Source organism: Cervus elaphus, chromosome 26 (genome assembly GCF_910594005.1).
Source record: "Cervus elaphus chromosome 26, mCerEla1.1, whole genome shotgun sequence".
Lineage (NCBI taxonomy): Eukaryota > Metazoa > Chordata > Mammalia > Artiodactyla > Cervidae > Cervus > Cervus elaphus.
The window spans coordinates 26,913,444-26,935,526 of NC_057840.1; the positions used below are offsets into that span (position 1 = coordinate 26,913,444).

Below are 22,083 nucleotides of genomic sequence, written 5' to 3' on the forward strand. Positions count from 1 at the left end.
CGGCCCGAGCCCGAGCGGTCGAGGGGGATCCTCGCAGCAGCAGCAGCAGCGGCGGCCGCTCACCTGGAAAGTCACCGCTGAGAAGAAGGAGGAGGAGGAGGACGGAGAGAAGGAGGAGGAAGAGGAGGGAGAGGAGGAGGGGGAGGAAACCCCACTGGTGCCCTTGTTCTCGCTGCCGCGGCGGCCGCTCCTCGCCAAGGCTGAGCGTGTCTGGTGGGGGGTGTCTGGTAGCATTTCCTTAAGGACAGAGGGAGGGCGGGTGCGGAGGGAGGGAAGCGATCCCGACCGCCTGCCCAGGCTCCTCTTTCCTTTTATTTATTTTTCTGACACTGTACGGAGATGGGCCCGGGGCAGGGGCCACCGGGCTCGGGAGGGAGCCGCGAGGCCCGGGCCGCAGCCGTCTGCGTGCGGGAGCCGCAGCGGCCGCCTCCCCTCCCGGTCTGTGGACGCACCGGGTTATTCCTGGCAGCGCCTCCCCGAACAGAAGTTACTAGGAGGAGTGCGCGGCCAGGGCGGGCGGGGGGGAGAGGCGGAGAGAGGGAGGGAGGAAGAGGGAGAGACTCAGCCAGCGACGTCATCGGATCCCCCAGCGCGTCCCAGGGAGGGAGGCTGAACCAGAAAAACCAGTCTGGAGCCGGCGAGCGGAGAGGGTTGAGCGGCTCGCGGGGCGACGGGGCCGGGAAGCGACCGCGAGGGCAGGGCCGGGCCCCCGCGCGGCCGCTCCGGGCGGGAAGACCGCGGCCGCGCTCTCGCTCGCTCGGATCGGGGATCTCCCCCGGAGGGCTGGTCTCTACTTGTCATGCAGGAAAAAAAAAAACCAACTTGGGCGTCTCTGGGAGCCTGAGAATTTCCTTTAGGGATGTGGAAACCTCCTCTTCCCCACCCCCATCTTCCCCATTTCCCAGATGCTGTTTCCCGGTCTTGAACACGCACGGGATTACAGAATAATGAGTATTGTCTTGGACGATTCTGGCCGGTTCCATCCTCTGATCCCTTTCCCTCATCCCGCCTCTGCTACTCACATTTCTGTTATCGGTCAAGAAAAACAAAATCAGACTGTAGCTGCTGGCTGCGTTTCTGGAGCTTTGCAAAGTGTTTTAGAAGTACTTGCCCCCCCGCGGAAGCACGAACTTTTCAGGCGCCCGAAATGCCCCAGCTGCCTTCCCTGAGGTCACTCACCAGGGCGCCCTGGGCGCACCCAGTTCGGGGAACGCGGCCCGCCCCGCCGGGGTATTCAAATCGGCTGGGGCAGCGGCGCGGGGAGCAGCTGCCGGCTTCCTGGTGGGCCGAGCTGGGACCTGGGGCGAGCGGCCGCCCCCAGCCTGGCCGAGTCCCTTCTTCGGAAGGGACGCGACTGAAATCACACGCAACTCGGGGAGAGCCGGACCAGGGGGCGGGGGAATCCCAGGCGAGCAGGCGCCGGGGCGCTGGGCTTCCTCCCCGGCCCGGCGACACCCCGGGGGACACCGGGGCTCCCTCGAGCCGCTAGCCTGCCTGTGTGGACTCGTGTACACCCTCGAGGGGGAGGTTCCCGGGAGGCCGCGGCGGCCGGAGAGCCGCGAGAGGCCGTCGGGCCGGGCGGATGCCCCGAGCGCCTCCTCCGGGTGGTCTCCGGACCCGGCGGGGACCGCGCGCAGCCCCTCCTGGGCGCCCGAGCGGCCGAGCGGAGCCGGGTGCCCGGGCGCCGCGGGCCCCAGCCGCCCTCCCCACCCCGCGGCCGCGCCGCCGCCCTGCCCCGGGCGGAGTAAACAAGAGACGCGCAAGATTTGACCTGGCGCGACCCGGATTTCTGGCCGGGGTTCCCCCTGAGCAGGTGACTCCGTGGGAGGGGTGGAAATTAGTCTCTGGAATTCCGGGCCAAATACATTCACTGTGGTTCTGCTTTTAAGGCAGGTATTTCACCGACAACTGCGGACTGTTTTGCGTCTCAAGTTTCAGATTTCGCGGAAAGGGACCAAATGTCAAGGCATATCAAATATTCCCTTCCCTTTTCATTAAAAGCGAGTGCATTAATAGGACAGCCCCTTTAATGACTGCGAGAATAGCACTGCCGGTTTCGTTTTTGTTTTGTTTTGTTTTCCATTTCGACGTATAATCAGTGTATTTCTGAGGTTCCGGTGCAAGGGCAACATGGCCCTGAAGGCCGCTTCTGGACCGTAAAGCAGTGATACATTTTTTATCGATATATATTTTTTTTAAGGAGAAAAAAACGATTTGAAAAAAGTTTCACTGTATCCTTTGAGAGTGAGCTCATTTAAATTCAGGGCCTACTTCCACTGAAGCGGCTTCTCCTTTCATTGTATAAGTTCTTTATCGTTCTGCCTTTCTTGACTTAACTTGAAGAACTTAATAAAAACTCCTGATCATCATTTTCTCTTATATGTATGCCATTGCATTTTTAGACATCCGTTTAATACGCAAAACGTGATTTTGAAGATATTTTTCACTGCCAAACCCACCTGCTACATACTCCCAGAACCCATTTTATTTAATTGCTTAATAGAGAAGATTAAGCAGTTTCTTTAAGAATCCAATTTTCCTTCACACACAACAGCAGCTGCCCAAGCTCCCAGAAGCTAAGCAAAAGGAAAGTAGCAAGCAGTGTTTTGCTTCACAAGAATAAATGTTAGTTGAAATCTTAAAAGTCTATTTTAAAGGACTCGATTAAGTGGTATAATGTGAATATTAGGATATTTATGTAATTAGTTTATTCACTTTTTTTAAAGCAAATAGACATCAGTTTTGATGACCTAAGTGGACCCCTAGTCAAACTTTTGTCCCCAAATCATCAGACACTAAAGATGATAGCCTGAATTGAGTTGAAGCACAAGTAAAAATACTTAGGAATATACTAGGTGACATCCCCTCTGGTAAGAAGAATCACTGTCTTTAAGTAAAAGCATCCCTGTCTCCAGCCGCTACTGCTAAAACATGTCTGTCTAGTTGCTTCTATTTAAGGGCAACATGGTAACAGAAAAATTCCCCTGCCCAGAAAACTTCAAAGTCAAAAGTCAAAACCAAAACTGGCCTGGGTAAACTGTGCGCTCAGCCCCGAGAAGTGCTATAGTAAGTGAGGTTGGCTAGGCCAGAGCTTCACCCTGACTGGGCACTCACATGGAGCATCACAACAAGGTAGAAACTTTCTTTTCATTCCTTTGTCTTTCTTCTTACTTCTCAGGTTCAAAGGAGAGGAAAATCTGGTAATCTGGATTATGAGATATTAAGAAAGTAAAATAATGTCACGTGGCAGTAGGGTATTTTTTTCAGAGTCAGAAATCACTTCAAACTGAAAGCGCTTTTTTTTTTTTTAAACTTTCACTGCACTGGTTCATAGTTGCAGCACGTGGGATCTAGTTCCCTAACCAGGGATCAAACCCGGACCCCCTGCATTGGGAGAGAGGGGTCTTAGCTGGACCACCAGAGAAGTCCCTGAAAGCACTTTCCTACATGCTGAAGACGCTTAGGATCAGTGAACACAGGAAAGATCTCTGCTGTCCTGGAACTTGTATTCTAGTGAAGGGGGAAGGAGATGGGAGAGGAACAGAATATAAAACAGCCCTAATACATAAATGGTAGAGAACTTTGGAAGATAAAAAGAATTACAAGGAAAAACAAAAATAGGGTAAAGGGTGGGGTGAGAAGTGTCATGTTTCAGTATTAAATAGGAAGATCAGAATGGACTCACTGGGAAGTGACATTTCTGCTGAGGCTTGAAAGAAATGATTTAGCAGTGGACATATCTGGAGTAAAGAACTTTTCAGGTAGAGAAACCAGCTAAGATTAAGTTCTAAGAGCAGGAGCAGGCCTGGAGTGTTTGTGGACCTTAAGAGAAACAGTCAGAATGTAACTGCCTGTGAATTAAACAGCCTCCCAGGCCACTGTAAGGACTTCTCTCATTCAGGAAAAAAAAAAAAAAAAGCTTGACAAAGGGCATTTATTGCGTTGCCACCCAATCCCACTTAATCTGAATCTTTGTGGACCCAGGAATCTGCATTTTAATAAATTTTTTATACTTATCCATTCTAAATCTTGAGTCATACTGCCACAAAACACAGTGACTGATACGCCCAGGTGAACTGGGTACCAGGAGCTATTTGTACATAAAGCAGGCAAGGCCATGTTATTAATCAGGACGTTTGCTGTGGGCAAGTTGCAATCCTCAACTCAAACTAGCTTAATAAAAGGGACTTCATTGATTCACACAACTAGAATATCAAGGACTAAATTCCAATTCAGTGGGACCCTGAGGCTCAGATGATGTTACCCTGGTTCAGTCATTTCCCCTCTCTCAGCTCTCTGTCTCTCTGTTTCATTTCCCTCTTCAGACCGATACTATGTGGTGTGCTGGCCACAGTCCCAGATGACTGTTTTCCTAGGTTAGCAACTGCAGCAGGAAAAGACCTTCCCAGATAGCTCAGGCAGCCTTATAGTCAGGTCCTTGCACCAGAACCAATCATTGACCACAGTGTCTGGAAGGGTACTGTGCATTTCAGCAGTCCATGCTGCTAAGAAGACCAACTTCTTCATTCTTGAGAGCACTCAGGGAATATGCACATCTGGTCTTTTTCCTGAGGAAGACGGTTTCAGCGGCCTCTCGTGGAAAACCTTCTTGAAGAATAAAGAACAAAAACTCAGATTAGGAAACAGTCAGTACCAGGATTACTGAAATCCAAATGCACCTTAGATATAGGGACAAAGAGACTTGATTAATACCTCACTAATAATTTACCCACATCACATTGGTGCTCAGACGCTCAATCGTGTCCAGCTCTTTGCAACCCCATGGGCTGTAACCTGCCAGGCTCCTCTGTCCATGGTCTTCTCCAGGCAAGAATACTGGAGTGGGTTGCCATTCTCTTCTCCAGGGGATCTTCCTGACCCAGGGATCAAACCACATCTCTTTGGTCTCTTATGTTGGCAGGAGGATTCTTTCCCACTAGCGCCACCTGGGAAACCCACATTAGCCTTTTCCCATTCTACTCTCTTCCATCAGCTCCTGCCACTCCAAAATAAATTATAACTGAAATTCCTTCACTCAACAGTCATTACTTGAGGTTAAGTCTTTGCATCTATCGAAATCTTCCATTACAAGCCAGATACAAGTAGTGAGCTCTTACTATCCTAAGCTCTTAATAGGTCATTAACTTCTTATGAGAGATTTATTTATTAAATTGCCTTTCCAAAGTGACAGCTAGCTCAGGGTTCACACTGATTTATCTTGATAAAGCCTAAGATGGATATGGTATGAGGAGGGGGATAAGACAAAGAGGTCAAAGCTTGGGCAGGACTGCTATGGGGGAAAGGGTGTAGAAATATGAAATGAGAGACAGGCAAAGCAGAACGAGGTCTTTGGTACCCACTGAATATGCCTCTGCTCAGGGTCTATGAAGGGGGCCGTGATGATCTGGGCTTCTCAGGCAGGAGGGAAGTGGGTGGCTCCAGCAGTCTAGAGTGTAGGTCCCCTTCTGACCTTGAGCTCAAGGGAAAGTTGCCTTCCCTCTCCAGGCCTCCACTTCCTGATCCAAACACCAAGGAGATCCCCTTCTAAGCACAGATTCTGACAGTTCTGAACTCCTGACAATCCAGTAGGGCCTGAAGGGAGGAAACAGGAGGGGAGGGCAGCAGAAAGGAGAAAAATAGGGGAGAGAGCCTACTAAGGACCATTGCATTCTTCAAAAGCTCATGAGTAGTTTCTTAGGAGAAAACCTCAATTTCCAATTCTAAAGAAATGGACATATTTGGGAGGATGGATAAATAATGGGTAAGGATGAGGGGACAGAGACTTTGGGTTAAACCGATGCTATATAAATTCATTGTGCTGTATGCCCAGATATGAGAACTGTTTCCCATTATCAACCTTAAGACGTGTTAGGGAAAAAAAGTATTTTTCTTGAATTTATCCAGTGAAGTCTTTTTGTTGTTTGTTGTTTTTCAGTCACTCAGTTGTGTCCAACTCTTTGGGACCCCAAGGACTGTAGCCCACCAGGCTCCTCTGTCCATGGGGTTTTACAGGCAAGAATACTGGAGTGGGTTGCCATTTCCTCCTCCAGAGGATCTGTCCTACCAGGGATTGAACCCACATCTCCTGCATTGGCAGGCAGATTCTTTACCACTGAGCCACCAGGAAAGTGCAATGAAGTCTTTTATTGATATCTGAATCCTTACACTTTGGTGATTTCTGAAAATAATGACTTGACCCACTCTGAATCTATCTGCTGATCAGATCTAACTCTCTTTTTTATAGCTTGGAATCTGAGTTAAGAGGAGAAATAGAAGTCAAATAGTTGTCACAAACCTTGTGTAGTAACTCAGGCCCTTATCTAGAAATTTTATGTAAAATAAGGTTAAAAAGCATTATGTCAAAGAGAATATGTGCTAGTAGAGGTTATTATCTGAAACCCAAGGGAGAATACTCTCAAATTACATAGATGTGCAGCAAAGGGATCCACCAAGATGTAGCGTTGCTCACAACACAGTGTGGGGGTACCCCCTGAGATGGTCTTACACAACCATCAACATGCTTGATGAACTCAAACCACGGAGGGAAGCGTGTCATAGCAATACATTTTGTGTAAGGGAAGGAAGACATCCAGGACCATTTAGAAGGGTTTCCACGAGAGAAAATTAAAATCATTTTTTAAATATTTTGTGTCTAAGAGGATTGATTCAATTATTTGAAAAGTCCGTGTATATAGGTAAGACCATTCTCATTGAATGTTCATATGGTATAGCAGTATTACAAAGCTAAATATTTGGTTTATATCTTTTAAAAAAATTTTATGGAGGAGTATTTATTTAGTATGTCATTTTCCATTGACATTCTTACCCATGTACAAGAATATGTCAGAAGGCTCTGTCCCAGCAAACTGACGTTCTTCATGTCCCCAGAGTGCCCTCTTATTTTACCTGTCATTGTTTTCTAATCATTTCTCCTAATCTAGATTGTGGAATCCTCAATGAGCTGAGACTGTGTCAACTATGCATTGGGGTGAATAAATACAATGAATTTTGAAGTTAGTGTTTTATCTTACTTTTCCTGGTCACTGCATACAAGCCATGTCACAGCCTTAGCTAAATAAAATCTCATATAATGACACAGACAGGGTCAGATTAAAACAGACCTACATTCAAAAGAACTGTATGTGCTTTGGGGAAGCAGCCTGTTCTGATGTTGATCTTAGATCTGTTCTTTAAGGCAATTATTACTTTCCAGCAATTAAAGATTCTGTGCTGGATATTAGGGATGCCCAACAAAGCACCAGGGCTACTGAATGCCATGCACATAGACCAGACCTTGAAGGACTGATAGAACAGTCAGTATTATTTTTTAAATTTAGGTACACAAAATGAACAAATTGTGTCATTGCTTTTTGCATATATATATATATATGTTGTGCTTAGTCACTCAGTCATGTCCACCTCTTGGCAACCCCATGGACTTTAGCCTGCCAGGCTCCTCTGTGCACGGAATTCTCCAGGTCAGAATACTGGAGTGGGTAGCTGTTCCCTTCTGCAGAGGATCTTCCCAACCCCACGTCTCCTGCATTGAGGGCGGATTCTTTAGTGTCTGAGTCACCAGGGAAGCCCAACATATATGCATATGTGAGTCTATATGGATAGATAGATAGATACACGTGCTCAGTTGCTTAAGTCATGTCTGACTTTTTGCAACGCTATGGATTGTAGCCCACCAGGTTTCTCTGTCCGTGGAATTTCTAAGGCAAGAATATTGGAATGGATTGCCATTTCCTTCTCCAGAAGAGCTTCCTGACCCAGGGATGGAATTCATGTCTCCTGTGTCTCCTGCATTGGCAGGCTGCTTCTATACCACTAAGCCACCTGGGAAGCCCATATATATAGGTGTGTGTGTGTGTGTATAACCCTAACCCTGACCACAGTGGAGAATATTTTTAACACTTCAAGATGCTCACTTATGACTCTTCCCAGTGAATGGACCCCTGAAGTAATCAGCATTCTAACTTCCATCTCCATAGATTAGTTTTTGAGCAAAGACATCTATCATCTATCCTTCTATCTATTTTTTTGTTCCAAAAATTAATTATTGAGTGCCTGTGTGGTGCACACTGTTTGGTAGCAGGAGACACAGGAATAAAGACAGCAGGTGAGGCCTCTGGGCTCTGTGGGGCTCACATTCTGGTTGGGGACCTGATCAGAGGCACGTTAACAAGATAGGCCAAATCATGAAAAAAGTCATGAACATGGATCAAGGTAATTGATAGACAATAGATAGGTAAGGTTGAGAAGTGTTGGATGGGGGTGGGGAGTCTCTGCCCAGGTACCATTTGGGCTGAGAACTGACTGAGGAGCAGGGAAAGACAGCCCCAGGAAGAGAGAACTGAAGGTGTAGAATCCCTGAGACAAGAAGGAGTTCAGTACCAAGAGGAACTGGTCCAAGAGTGGCTGGACTTGGGAGGTGGGGACTCAGCGAGAAAGTCCTGAGAAACAATGTGAGGGAAGCACCCAGGAGCCGGAGTAACATGCCTCTATGGGGTAAGTGACTGGAACAAGGGGGGAGACCTTGGAGTTTAGAAATATGTATCTGATATACTCTATTAATTAACTGTAAAAACTTTTCCTACAAAGAACCTTCAGTAAATAAGTAGTGGCTGCTAGAGATGACTTGCAACTGGATGGCAGGTCAGTGAGGAAAGAATTCCAAAGCAGAGGACTTTGTGAAAGCTTAATTATACATGTTGAATGTAACAAAAGGAAAATAGTTTTTAAGGTAGCAAATCCTAAAGAGAATTTGGATAATGTGGGTGCTGTTCTTCACATTTTTCTATGGCTAATTAGAGAGAACTGGGAAACACACAGTGCTGCCCAGCGCCCTGCCAACCCATTATGGGCACTTCTAATTTCAGATAAATGAAGCCCTTGGTTACCACCCCCAGCTTGTCTCAGAACATGCATTGTGTTATCAGAGTAGATGAGTAAAAATAATAGCCTTCTGAATATCTATTAAGGGTAGCTTTCTCTTATTAGTGGATACTTAAGTTCAAATCACGTCTCCGTGTTAATGAAGCAACTCCCAAATTCACTTTACTCTTAAAAATCTAAGTTTTCCATTTTTCCCCTTTACACAGAAAAATGTGATATTTGGCTAGGTAGCTTAGAAAACCAACATTTTCATGTGCATGTAATTAGAAAAAGTAAATGATTATGTAAAATCTCAGGTATATATATATATATATGTTACATATATTTATATACTTATACACATGCACGTTTATCTTCTCTTTAGTAAGCTATATATTTCTCATTTTAAAAAGAATTTCTAATATTTACTGATCCAACTATGTAGAAACAGATATATACTGAAAACAAATAGCCAATGATCACCTTTAAAACATCCCTTTTTAACCATGATGTTACTAAAAAGCAAAAACTGTGAAGTATACATGATGGTAAACATTAATTTCATGGTCAGGGTGAAATTTGAGGATGGGAAAAAAATCGAGATAACTTACCTTTGAGTCGAAGTTCTCCATAAGACATTTCATCACCAGGTTCATTTATGTAAGTATTAATAACAGTGTTTGGAAAATGTACTCCCAAAAAAGCCTAAATGAAAGCAGAAATGAAGAAAATTTGCATGATTTTAAATATCAAAATGTCTGAAAGCATGAAGCTATATGATTGAATTTTCCATGATTATGGAGATTTTGTTTTATCTGGAACAAACCGAAAGATTCTTCCTGATTGAGAGCAAATTCTCCCGCAAAATTGGGACAATAGTATTTATTTCAGTGTTACTGCAACAGGTAAGTGGCGTACAACAAGCACTTCCTATGTGCTGGTTATTTGTATAAATATCTGTGGCTTGGACACTAAATTTTTATATGACTCTGAGCAAGACATTAATCTTTGGGTCTAAGTATTCTAGTTTGTAAACTGAGGGTTGAACAATGTGAGCCCTAGGTTTCCTTTTAACTCTGATACTTGATAATTCTTATTATCTATATGGTATCAGTTTCCTCATCTTCGTAATGGGCATAGTAAGAGCACCTCCCTCACAGAATTTTTGAGAGGATAAAATAAATTGACAGAAATTCTTAGAACATTGCCTGGCACATACATGTTAGCCATGGTGGTGATAATGATGATGATAACTCCACTGGTAAATAGTGTGGTAGTTCTAAAACATTTAGTGTTTGGTTGATTATATGATCTCTTCTTTCCAGAGTCAATGCCAGAGTTACTAAGATTTTATCCTCTAAAGGTTCTTCAAAACTAAACTTACTTGCTTCTCAATGAAACATTGGTAGAGATTTTCCAGGACAGATACCCTGATCTGCTAGCATCTTAATTTTTTTTCATCTAGTAACAATGTTTTAAAAAATTAATTGACTCACTTATCACCACCCTCTCTTTTTGTGAGTCTGAAAATGGGTACTTTTTGTGTGTACTTTCGTTGTAGAAAACTCTAGCACCAAAATTCTATACTTATTGTCAGAGTTCAGTAAATTTACTTGGAGAGTTTCCTCTTCAAATAATTTTAAATAAAACATAATTTCATAAAATAACTCAAACATGCTAACATTTCATTGGCACTTGAAGAAAAGTTTGGATTTATCTGAACTGTGATTTGCATAGGTCATTTCCTCAGTCACCCTAACCTTTTTGTGAAAAGCTACACACAATTAAATAAGCTGGTTCAGGCAAATGAACTGGTGAGTGCATTATAAATAGCAACCAAAATTATACTTCAGATGTTAACTGGTTTGTCCTGATTTAATAATGAATTACATCATTTGACAAATGAGATAAGGCCTTCACCTTTAGCTTTCTGATCTAAACTTCTAATAGTTGAAATGTATTATTACCATCTGGTGTCTGGCCTCTGAGATGCCCCAGTGATGTCTGCCTCATTGCAAGTAGTCAGGGCTTGTCTGCCAAAAAAGCTCTCTGCTAAGAGTCCTGATTGGCAGGCCCAGTGAGGAGGCTAAGAACCCACTGAACCATGTAGACACAGCTCAAACTCTGTAGAAGTTTCCTCTTTTTCAGGCAGACTCATTTTCTTAGCTTATGTTGCAAAGAAGCTATCACTATCAAAGCTGTTTTTATTTTTAATCTCAATCTTGAAGGATGCAGTCCCTACACTTTTTAAGAATATTTGGGCCTCTTTTAAGCTATTAGGCACCATTTACAAGATGGTCATCATTTTCATGCTTTTCATCCTCAGCTAAAATTGAGGCTGAAGCTAAGAGTGCTGTATAGCCTAGGGTTTTAACTCAATGAAACCCACGAATCTGGCTGTTCCTTATTGTTCTTCATATTGTCCTAGGTTCTGGGAAAAGGCTAGATGAATTTTGCTGCTTTCAAGAAACTTAAAATAAGGGAGGAAGGACACAGTAAACACACATAGTGCTTGCGTACATGCTCAGTCACTTTAGTCGTGTCTCTTTGTGACGCTATGGACTGTAGCCTGCCAGGCTCCTCTGTCCATGGGATTCTCCAGGCAAGAATACTGTAGTGGGTTGTCATTTCCCACTCCAAAGGATCTTGCTGACCCAGAGATCAAATCGTGTCTTCTGTGTTTCCTGCATTGCAGGCAGATTCTTTACCCACTGAACCATCTGGGAAGTCATACATAGAACCACAGCCAATTACATAGATGAACGTGAAAGTGCTAAGCACAATGGTACATATTATCAGTGTAATCAGTTATTTGGTATGTATAAAAGAACAGTTAAGAAGGTAAAATTTAGAAAAATGATTAGAAATGAAATGCAAAAGCAAGATAGCTAGTGCCTCTAGAGTTGAAAATTTGGTTTGAGTACTATCTATCTTAGTAGGTTTGACTAGTGTGGAAATGCCAAGCCTGGGAAAAACAGGAGTTTCCAATTCTAGTGTATGCAGCATTCATTACTAGGTGTATCCAAAAGATAATTGATATTAAGTCTTAGTTGGTCTATGTGGAGGCTGAGGTGGAGGGAGGTTAAATAGTCTTCCCGTGATCACCCAGTCATCAGGTAAGAGATTCAAGTCCAGGGCTAAGGGCTCTAAAGTCATGCCCCTCTGTTGCTTCGGCTGCTGCTGCTGCTAAGTCGCTTCAGTTGTGTCTGACTCTGTGCGACCCCATAGACGGCAGCCCACCAGGCTCCCCCGTCCCGGGGATTCTCCAGGCAAGAACACTGGAGTGGGTTGCCATTTCCTTCTCCAATGCATGAAAGTGAAAAGTAAAAGTGAAGTCACTCAGTTGTGTCTGACTCTTAGCAACCTCATGGACTGCAGCCTACCAGGCTCCTCTGTCCATGGGATTCTCCAGGCAAGAGTACTGGAGTGGGGTGCCATTGCCTTCTCTGAAAGTTATGCCCCAGACTCCTCACAAATGCATTTAGTAACCATATCCCACCTTTGGTTGACCCTACAGAGGTGACTGTACATTTGAGAGTGAAAGAAGCTGTGAATAAATAAGTCTTGGCGATTGGCATGAACCAAGGCAGTCCAGGGTCAACTGGGAGGTTTGGTCACCTTCTCTCTTCTTCTCCCCACTCCAGTCATCTGCCAGACACCCAGTGTTTCTGGTCAGGTGCTGATTTCTTGGTTTAAATTGATTAAAGTCTTACAATTCTAGGAAGTCTTCCATTTTTCAATGAGCCCTCAGAGAAACAGTTGCAATCAAATAAACCACTGACTGTGGAATTTCAAGTAGTCAGGTTATCAGATAATGCAAACTATTTCAAAACAACAGTATCTTCCTGACATCTGTCAGTTCACATCTTTCCTATGAGACTCAGCCAGCTCGATGTTTAAGCACTATTGATCAGCTGCATACTACATGTATTGATGAAATTCATAGGTAAAAACTGTAAATTAACAAGGTAGAAATGAAAGGTGTTCTGCCCAAGATGCTTAGCACTAGCCAAACCTTAGAGTTTCATATCCAGTTCAGAGCTCATCAACAAAAGGAAAAATATGGAAATTTGGAGAGCATTCAAAAGAGACTAAAGACCAAAACAAAATTGTACATGTGTTTAAATGTTTGTGTTGTGTGAGTTTAGTTGCTCAGTTGTGTCTGACTCTGCAACCCCATGGACTGTAGCCCACAAGGCTCCTTCTGTACATGGAATTTTCCCGGCAAGAATGCTGCAGCAGGTTACCATTTCCTACTCCATGGGATCAAAGCTACCAAAATGTAATGTGTTTCAATAAAATGGTATATGCCCCCAACTCAGCCAAGTTCACAGGTGTCTGATAGATGCAGAGACTATCAAATGCCTATGTAGTACTTGTATAAAGTTTAAGCAAAAACTCATTTTCATCCCAAGAATGTGTGACATCTAAATTAATATTTTACCTGCTTTGCTTTTATTTTAGGTTTTTGGCAATTTTCAATTTCACTTTTATTTGCAAAAAAAAAAAAAAAGAGAGAGAGAGAAATCTACAGGGGAAATTAGTGGAAAAAAGGCAAAGAAGGGAGGGGATAAAATAAATACTGAAGGAGGAAATGGGAATAGGGAAAAACACCAACACATAGAAACTTAAAAATACTCCAGTTAGGCTCAGGGAACCAGCACCCCTGGTAGCAAGTGTTATTAAACATCGGAACGGGTTGCTAAGGGAGGTGAGGGAATCTCCCTTTCCCAGAAGTCTTTAAAAATAGGATCACATCTGGTGGGAATGGAATAACAGTGGTACTGCCTGACTGCACAGCTTCTCAGGCAAACCCAGAGGCTGGTTATTCTACCGTTTCTATTTCTGATTGTTGAGAAGTAACAAATAACTTCAGTCCACCTATCATACTGGGACTTAACAATGTCTATCGTTTTAACCGTGTTACAAAATTGTTTTCATTGGGTTTTGCTACGCAACACTAGATAGCTAAATTATTCAGTATATAGTTGAATTTGGGCTTCCCTGAGGGCTCAGCAGGTAAAGAATCTGCTCACGATGCAGGAGACACAGGAGATTCAGGTTTGATCTCTGGATAAGGAAGATCCAGTGGAGAAGGAAATGGGAACCTACCCAGGATTCTTGCCTGAAAAATCCCATGTACAGAGGAGCTGGACAGGCTGCAGTCCAAAGGGTTGCAAAGAGTCAGACACAGCTGAGCACTCAAACACACACATACAGTTGAATCTATAGCAAAGGTTCAAACCTTACTTACCTGTTTGTAATATTTTCCCCAAACATTACGAAACCAGAAAGGTACTGAGTTTATGTCCTTACAAAGAAGTTAGGGATAAGACAAAAAAAAAAAAAAAAGAAGTTAGGGATAAGACAATGTACAGAATCCTGTATTCAATTTTTAATTTTAATTGAGTAGTACTTGGGGGGTGGGTGAAGTGGTAGGAAGGCTGGACTGAATAAACCTAATTAGAATTTCAGTCTTTCAGGCCACTATTTCAAGAAGTAAAAGGATATTTGTTCCTTGGAGACACTGTGGGTTGGGATCTGATATATCTGCAGTGCCCCCTTCATCACTGATATTTTGCTTTATACTAAGCTATCAGCTTATGTGCCCTGTTGCATTTAGTTGCACATATATTTGTTATGCTCCTACTTTTTATCAGGCACTGTGCCAGGAATACAAAGAGAAACAGATCACAGCCCATGACCTTGAATAAGACAGTCTAAAAACAGCAAGTGAACCCAGGTGTGGTTGGGGAGTTCTGCTAGTGTAATTTTGGATCTGCATTTTAAGACAGGAATCCATAATTACAAATACAAAATTAAGAATGAAAGTGAATATGTATTTCAGAGAGAAAAGAAGCCACAACAAATTACAAGTCTTAAAATTCCAACAAATTCCAGAACCATCACAAAATCTAGGGAAAAAAACTGTTTTTAATTAACTGTGTGATTCATATCTGTAATTCTATTTGTCCTACATATTGGTTGCATATTGTTGACCACAACAAGAATTTTTTGAAATCATTTCCCATCAAAAGAATAGAATAATAGTTCCTCTGGTATGCATTCCTCTAATAATCTTGATCAAAATTTGTTTTCTTTCTGGTTCACAACTTAGTCATAATTAAAAGTAAATTTTCAGAATTGTTGTCAAGTAGAGAAAAATCTCAATCAAGTTTCCTTCTTAAATAAACTGTAAGAGCTATAAGATTTCAAGGCACTGCAAATTTTCCTATAAATGAATAATTTTAAATACTCTTTCAGTTGATGACACTTGTGAATCAGCTAGTCATTCATGTCCTTTTTGCAATGGTATATTGTGAATTTGATTTCCACTCCAACAATGCCAGTATTATGTATCTAATTTGAAAGACATTTAAATATTTTTCCAATGAGTTCAAGTGATTCACTCCTCTTCAGTCATTAGATTTTCAAAGAATAAACAGCTTCTTTAAAACCTGTCTCTTCTTAAAGAATTATTACTCTCTCTATTATCTGAAAAATGTTTTTGTTATAATTCACTTCTTGATGACAAAAGAATTTTTATTGATTTTATTACTCAGTTTTATTTTATAGTCCATTAATTTTCACCTGGATTTTTTTTCTCAGTGCTTTAATAAATTAATTCATAGGTGACAAAAGAAGTACTCTTCCTGTATGTCCGTATCAAAAGTCATTGATTTCTCAGATTTTTTTAGTTGAAAATTTCCAAAACGTCTATCAAATTTCAGGTAAAATGAAGTATTTATGCTTTTTCATCTGTTTGGATAAACTTTTGGCACCTTGTTTGTATTTATATTTCTCTTCCAGACTTTTGAAATTTTATTTTAGTGTCGTTATATTGTAATGAGCCACACTGCAAGACTTGAGCAGCTTTTCTATGAGCAAACAGTGTTGTTACTCTTAAACTTTTGAAATAATTAGTCTGGTTTGCATTTTTTAAAAAATAGAAGTATAATTACCATTCAGTAGAATGCACAGATCATAGTGTTTAGCTCAGCGAGTTTTCAATAAGCGCATGTAACCACCACCTAAAACAGGAGGAAGAATGTATCCATCACCCCAGGAAATTCCCTTTGTCTCTTTCCTATCAATTTTCCCTTTCCCATTCACCCTGACACCCAGAGCAATCATTTTCTGATTTCTGTCATCATAATATATGTTGTCTGTTCTTGGACTTTATATAAATGGGGTCTGTGTCTGTCTTACTTTGTTCAGCATAGTGATTCTGAGAATCGACCATGTTGTATGTCTTGGTAATTTGCTCTGTTTTATGACTGACTATGATTCCATTACATAAACATACCACAATTTGTTTATTCATTCTCCCATTGACAGACATTTGAGTTCTTTCCAGTTTAGGGCCATTATGAATAAGGTTGCCTTGAACAGTCTTGTACAAGTGTTTGTGTGGACATAATATGTTTTCCTTTCTCTTGAGTAAATACCTGAGAGTAGAATTGCTGGGTCACAGGATAGAAGCCTATTTAACTTTATTAAAAGCATGCATGTGTGTTTAAAATATTCCATCTAGAAGGAAAACACAAACACAAAACATGTAGTTGCCGCACAGTACCAAGGCAGTCAGTGATTTGGGGTTCTGTAAAGGCAGTTAATCCTCCACCTGAATGCCCTGTCTGGCTTCTCACCACCATCATTCACTGATCCAGCCATGCAGAACGACTTGCTGCTCCATGAGTATGTGACTTAGTCTCTTCCCTGTAATTCTGCCTACAAGATCCTTCCTCTGGATAGCTGCTCTTCTCTTCTTTATCTGCCCTATCTATCCTCAGAGATGAGAATTATTTTCATCCCTGGAAGGCCTTTATATCACCCATCTCTAGACCCCCCACAATCACCCTCCAAGCCGAATGAAGGGTTCCTCCTTGATGCTCATATAGAAAACCATGTTTTTCCTTATAAGGGGAAAACTTGGTTATTTATGAATGACAAACCTGGACAGCATATTAAAAAACAAAGACATCACTTTGCTGACAAAAGCCCGTCTAGTCAAAACCATGGTTTTTCCAGTGGTGAGATATGGATGTGAGAATTGGACCATAAAGAAGGCTGAGAGTCAAAGAATTGATGCTTTTGAATTGCGGTGCTGGAGAAGACTCCTGAGAGTCCCTTGAACTGCAAGAAGATCAAACCAGTCAATTCTAAAGGAAATCAACCCTCAGTATTCATTGGAAGGAGTGATACTGAACCTCCAGTACTTTGGCCAACTAATGTGAAGAGCGGATTCATTGGAAAAGACCCTGATGCTAGGAAGGATTGCAAGCAAAAAGAGAAGAGGGTGGCAGAGGATGAGATGGTTAGATAGTGTCACCAACTCAATGGATATGAACTTGAGCAAACTCCGGAAGATAGTAGAGGACAGGGAAGGCTGGTGTGCTGCAGTCCATGGGGTCATGAAGAGTGGAACACAACTTAGTGAGTGAACAACAGTCACAATTTATCTGCCTCCACCACTGGACTATAAGCTCCCCAGGAATAGAGTCTTGATCATAGCCAGAATCTAACATCCAGCAAAGTTTCTCATTCACAATATGTGCGTGGTTGTCACTCAGTCATGTCCAACTCTTTGCTTCTGCATGGACTGTAACCTGCCAGGCTCCTCTGTCCATGGAATTCTCCAGGCATGAATACTGGAGTGGGTTGCCATTTCCTTTTCCAGGAGATCTTCCTGACCCAGGTCTCCTACACTGCAGGCAGATTCTTTACCATCTGAGTAATGCTCAGCAAATGTTAGTTGAATCAGTGAATAAGTACTTGAACAGGTTTGATGTGGTTGTTGGGGATGGAGAAGTTTCTTTATAGCTGTGTGATATTCAGGTAGAAATAGATAGTTGACAATATAGGTTTGGAGTGTGAGCATTGGGCTTCTGGTATGGGCAGGTGGTGGAGTATAGATAATATGAAGTATAGATAGATATACTATAGATAATATGGAGTATAGATAATATGAACACTCATTGCTCTAGTAGGTAAGAGTTGAAAGCTTTAAACTGGATGAACTTACCTGAGAACAAGTGCCATTTTTTAAAGTAGCTGAAAATGAGATGAGAGGGCCAGATTGTAGTAGGTTGTGGAGTAAATGGGAAGAGAGAAGACACATGCAAACTGTGTGGACAACTAACTCAAAAAAGTTGGTGGTGAGATTTTTTTTTTTTTTTTTTTGGCTGCATTGGGATCATTGCAGCATGCAGGATCTTTCCTTGTGGCGCACAGCCTTCTCTCTAGTTGTGGCCTTAGTTGGCCTGCGGTGTGTAGGATCTTAATTTCCCCACTAGGGGTCTAACTCACATCTGCTGCATTGGAAGGAGGATTCTTAACCACTGGACCACCAGGGAAGTCGCCGCGCTGAGATGTTGAGTAAAGCAGGTAAGAGAATATCCTAACAGGTAAATGAGATTGGATAGTATTATGCTGTTTTCATCTTTGTTTTATTTGTTCAAAAAATAAAAGCCAATTGAGCCTATTTTCAAATTGAGGGACCAGAGTCATTGGAGAGATATTATTTTGAAAGTGTGAAAGTGTTCGTCACTCAGTCATGTCCAACTCTTTGCAACCACATGAACTGTAGCCTCTGTCCATGGAATTCTCCAGGCAAGAATACTGGAGTGGGTTGCCATTCCCTTCTCCAGGGGATCTTCCCCATCCAGGGATCAAACCCAGGTCTCTCACATTGCAGGCAGATTCTTTACCATCTGAGTCATTGAAATATGATAGCAAATGAGAAAAATTAGTTTGTATAAAGTTTTTACTGAGGTCTCACACCTTAGATCATGACTTGGGTTTTATCTTCTATCCTAGGTGACCATATTTTCATTCCAAGGCATTGATTAAGATTGGAGGGCAAAAGTATTAGAATGGCTTCAAGCAGAAGCCTTTGTCGATAATGAGTGGATCTCAGTGAAGACTGTGTAAGAGGCTATCCATCAGGAACCCCATGAGCTCACTCTACTGTGAGCTTGTATTAGAGCTCTAAGAACACTAAGAGACCATTGCATAATGGAACCTAGATAATGACATTTTGGAGCTGGAAATAAGCTGAGACTATCTTGTCCAGCATGGTCCAGTCTTTATTGGTCAGGACACAGCTTAGACGTCACATGTTCTGGGAATTCTTCCTCAGGATGTGAATAAAGTGAAAGTTGCTCAGTCATGTCCAACTCTTTGCGACACCATGGTCTTTACTGTCCATGGAATTCTCCAGGCCAGAATAGGGGAATGGGTAGTCTTTCCCTTCTCCAGGGGATCTTCCCAACTCAGGGAACAAACCTAGGCCTTCCGCATTGCAGGCAGTTTCTTTACCAGCTGTGCCACAAGGGAAGTCCAAGAATACTGGAGTGGGTAGCCTATCCTTTCTCCAGTGGATCTTCCCGACCCAGGAATCAAACCAGGGTCTCCTCCATTGCATGCAGATTCTTTACCAACTGAGCTATTAGGGAAGCCCTCAGGATGTGAATAAGTACGCCTTTAAAAAGTCACAGGGAGATTTTACATCCTCCTCTTGGAGTTTCATGGTGTTTATTATTAAATGCGCACTTTAAAAACCTCTGAGAAGTTCTGCAATTAAAAAAAAAACATTTAATTTTGATGCCCAAAGTGGTTTTCAATCTTATTTGAACATGAATTGCTTATGCTCTTATTTTGTGGACACCTATAGGCATCTTACAGAATCCACTTCAAGAGTCACTAAATTGCTCTAATTCTTTCATTCAGGTGGAAGTCCCATGCAGTGTTTTTATCCCCTTGTTTCAGCTAATTAAACTTAGTAGCTTTTTATTTTATTATTTTGGTTGACTGGGATAATCTGGGCAGTTCTGTTCCACATAATGTTAGCTAAGTCTGCAGTTATCTGTGGCTTGGCTTGGCTAGCACAGCCCAGACGCCCCACTCTGATGTCTCGATTGGGATGGATGAAACCTGAACTTAACTTTGGATGCTAGGATGGTTGTGCGTGTCTCTCTCTCCATCCAGTCTCAGGACTTCTAGCTCTTCACATGTGTTTACCATGTGATCTCACCTTATGGTGTCTTCATAGGATAAAAAGGTGACTTACATAGTGACTCAGGGCTCCCAAATTACCAAATCAGAATATTCCTATGTCCTCTTATGGTTTAGGCACAGAACTGGTACAGTATCAATTTCATCACATTCTACTGCCTAAGTGGTCACATGGCCAGCTCAGATTCAAGAGGAGCAGTCCATGGTGGTGACAAAGAAAACTGCAGTCACATTTAACCCACCGTACTTCTCATGGACTTTTGGCATCTTGTGAGATAAAGAACCTGTTCACTGACACTGGAAAAGTCCCCAGATAAGTCAGGCTTCTTGGCACCACAGAGATGGCTGAGATCCACTGATGTCATTCTGGACGCCCAGGATCAATGTCAGGCAAACAGCCAGTAGGACCCAGCCCATCAAGGAAGGGGAACTTTCAAAGGCTCGCATCAGTGCTAAACCAGAGGGCCAAATCCACTCACTGTCTGTTTTTGTAAATAAAGATTTTTGGGGTCCCTGCCACCCCCATTCCTTTAGGTATTGTCTGTGGCTGCCTGTGTGCTGGAAGGTCAGAGCTGAATAGCTGTGACAGCAACAGTCTGGTCTTCTGAGCCTAAAACATTTTCCCTCTAGCCCTTCATCTAGAGAGGTTGTCATCCCCTGGTCTAGACTGTGTAAGCATTACAAAATGACAGTGACATTATCATGAGATGAGTCTATCCATATATCTTAATCAATTCTAGCTGCTGCAACAAAAATTCCATAGATTGGATGACTTAAAACAGAAATTTATTTTCAGTTTTGGAAGCTGGGAAGTCCAAGATCAGTTCCTGGCTCCATCCTGTTCCTGGTTTGCAAAGGATGCCTTCTTACTTTAGCCTCACGCGACAGAGAGAGAGGTCATCTTTTTTGTGTCTTTTCGTATATAGGCACTAATACCATTCATAGAGGCTCTACCCTCTTGACCTGATTGCCTCCCAAAGATGCTTACCTCCAAATACCACCACATTCGTAATTAAGCCTCAACATGAATGTTGACAAGGATATATTCAGTCCACAGCATCATATATTTAGGAGATTCAGACTGTTAGCAAACTGTAAAGCATTTTCCATGGATATAAACATTGTTTTGTGTTGTCACATACATCAGTAGTTCATTATTTGTCAATGCTGATTGTATTTTCATTTTTATCCATTCACCTGTTAATGGACATTTAAATGGTTTGCACTTTTTGATTTATTACAAATAAAGCTTCTATGAACATTCATGTAGAGGTTTTGGAAGAAATACATGATATTATTTCTCTTGAGTAAATACTTAGGACTAAAATGTCTGGATTGTGTGGTTGGTATACATTTACCTTCTTAAGAAACTGTCAAAATATTTTCCAAATATTTTACATTCCCATTATCAGTTTATGAGAATTGCTATTCTGCCACATCCTTGACAACACTGGGTATGGTCAGTCCTTTAATTTTAACCATTGTAATAGGTCTGTAGTGACACACTATTGTGGTTTTAACTTCCATTTCTCTAATGAATTATGTCTCTGAGCATCATTTCATATGCTGATTAGCTGTAAAGTGTTGAGAACTTTGATCCATTTACAAAAAAATGAATTATTTCTTATTGTTGAGTTTTGAGAGTTCTTTAAATATTCTGGATAGAATTTTTATCAGTTATCTGATTTACAGATATTTTCTATCTATCTCTGGCTTGTTTTTCTTTCTCTTTTGATGAAGTTCAATGTTTTCATTTCTTCTTTTATGGATAATGCCTTTGTCATATCTAAGAAATCCTTGTCTAATCCAAAGTCACAAAGGTTTCCAAAGAGTGGTGATGAGAAGGGAGAGAAATATACAGATTAGAGAATTATGGAGAGCTTCCTTGGTGACTCAGACAGTAAAGAATCTGCCTACAACGCAGGAGACTTGGAGACTCCCCCTGGGTCTGGGAAGATCCCCAGGAGAAGGGAATGGGTACACATTCCAGCATTCTTAACTGGAGAATTCCGTGGACAGAGGAGCCTGATGGGCTACAGCCCATGGGGTCACAAATGAGTCAGACATGACTGAGCGGCTAAACACCACCAACAAGGTCTACAAGGCCCAGTTAAGGAGAAATAAAAATCAAGAATGATCCTATATTTTGGGCCTGGCTGATTAGATAGATGATGATGTCCTTCAAAGGTA

The 22,083-nt window shown here is 42.2% G+C and overlaps 1 protein-coding gene across 1 annotated transcript in view; it reads right to left on the minus strand.

Annotated features, from left to right (window-relative positions):
* HIVEP2 (HIVEP zinc finger 2) overlaps positions 1-437 on the minus strand; it is a 206,146-nt gene extending 205,709 nt beyond the window's left edge. Inside the window, exon 1 of the mRNA XM_043888406.1 lies at positions 64-437. The gene's annotated coding sequence lies outside the window, so the exon portion shown is untranslated. The remainder of the gene's footprint in view (positions 1-63) is intronic.
* Positions 438-22,083: the final 21,646 nt, after the last annotated feature.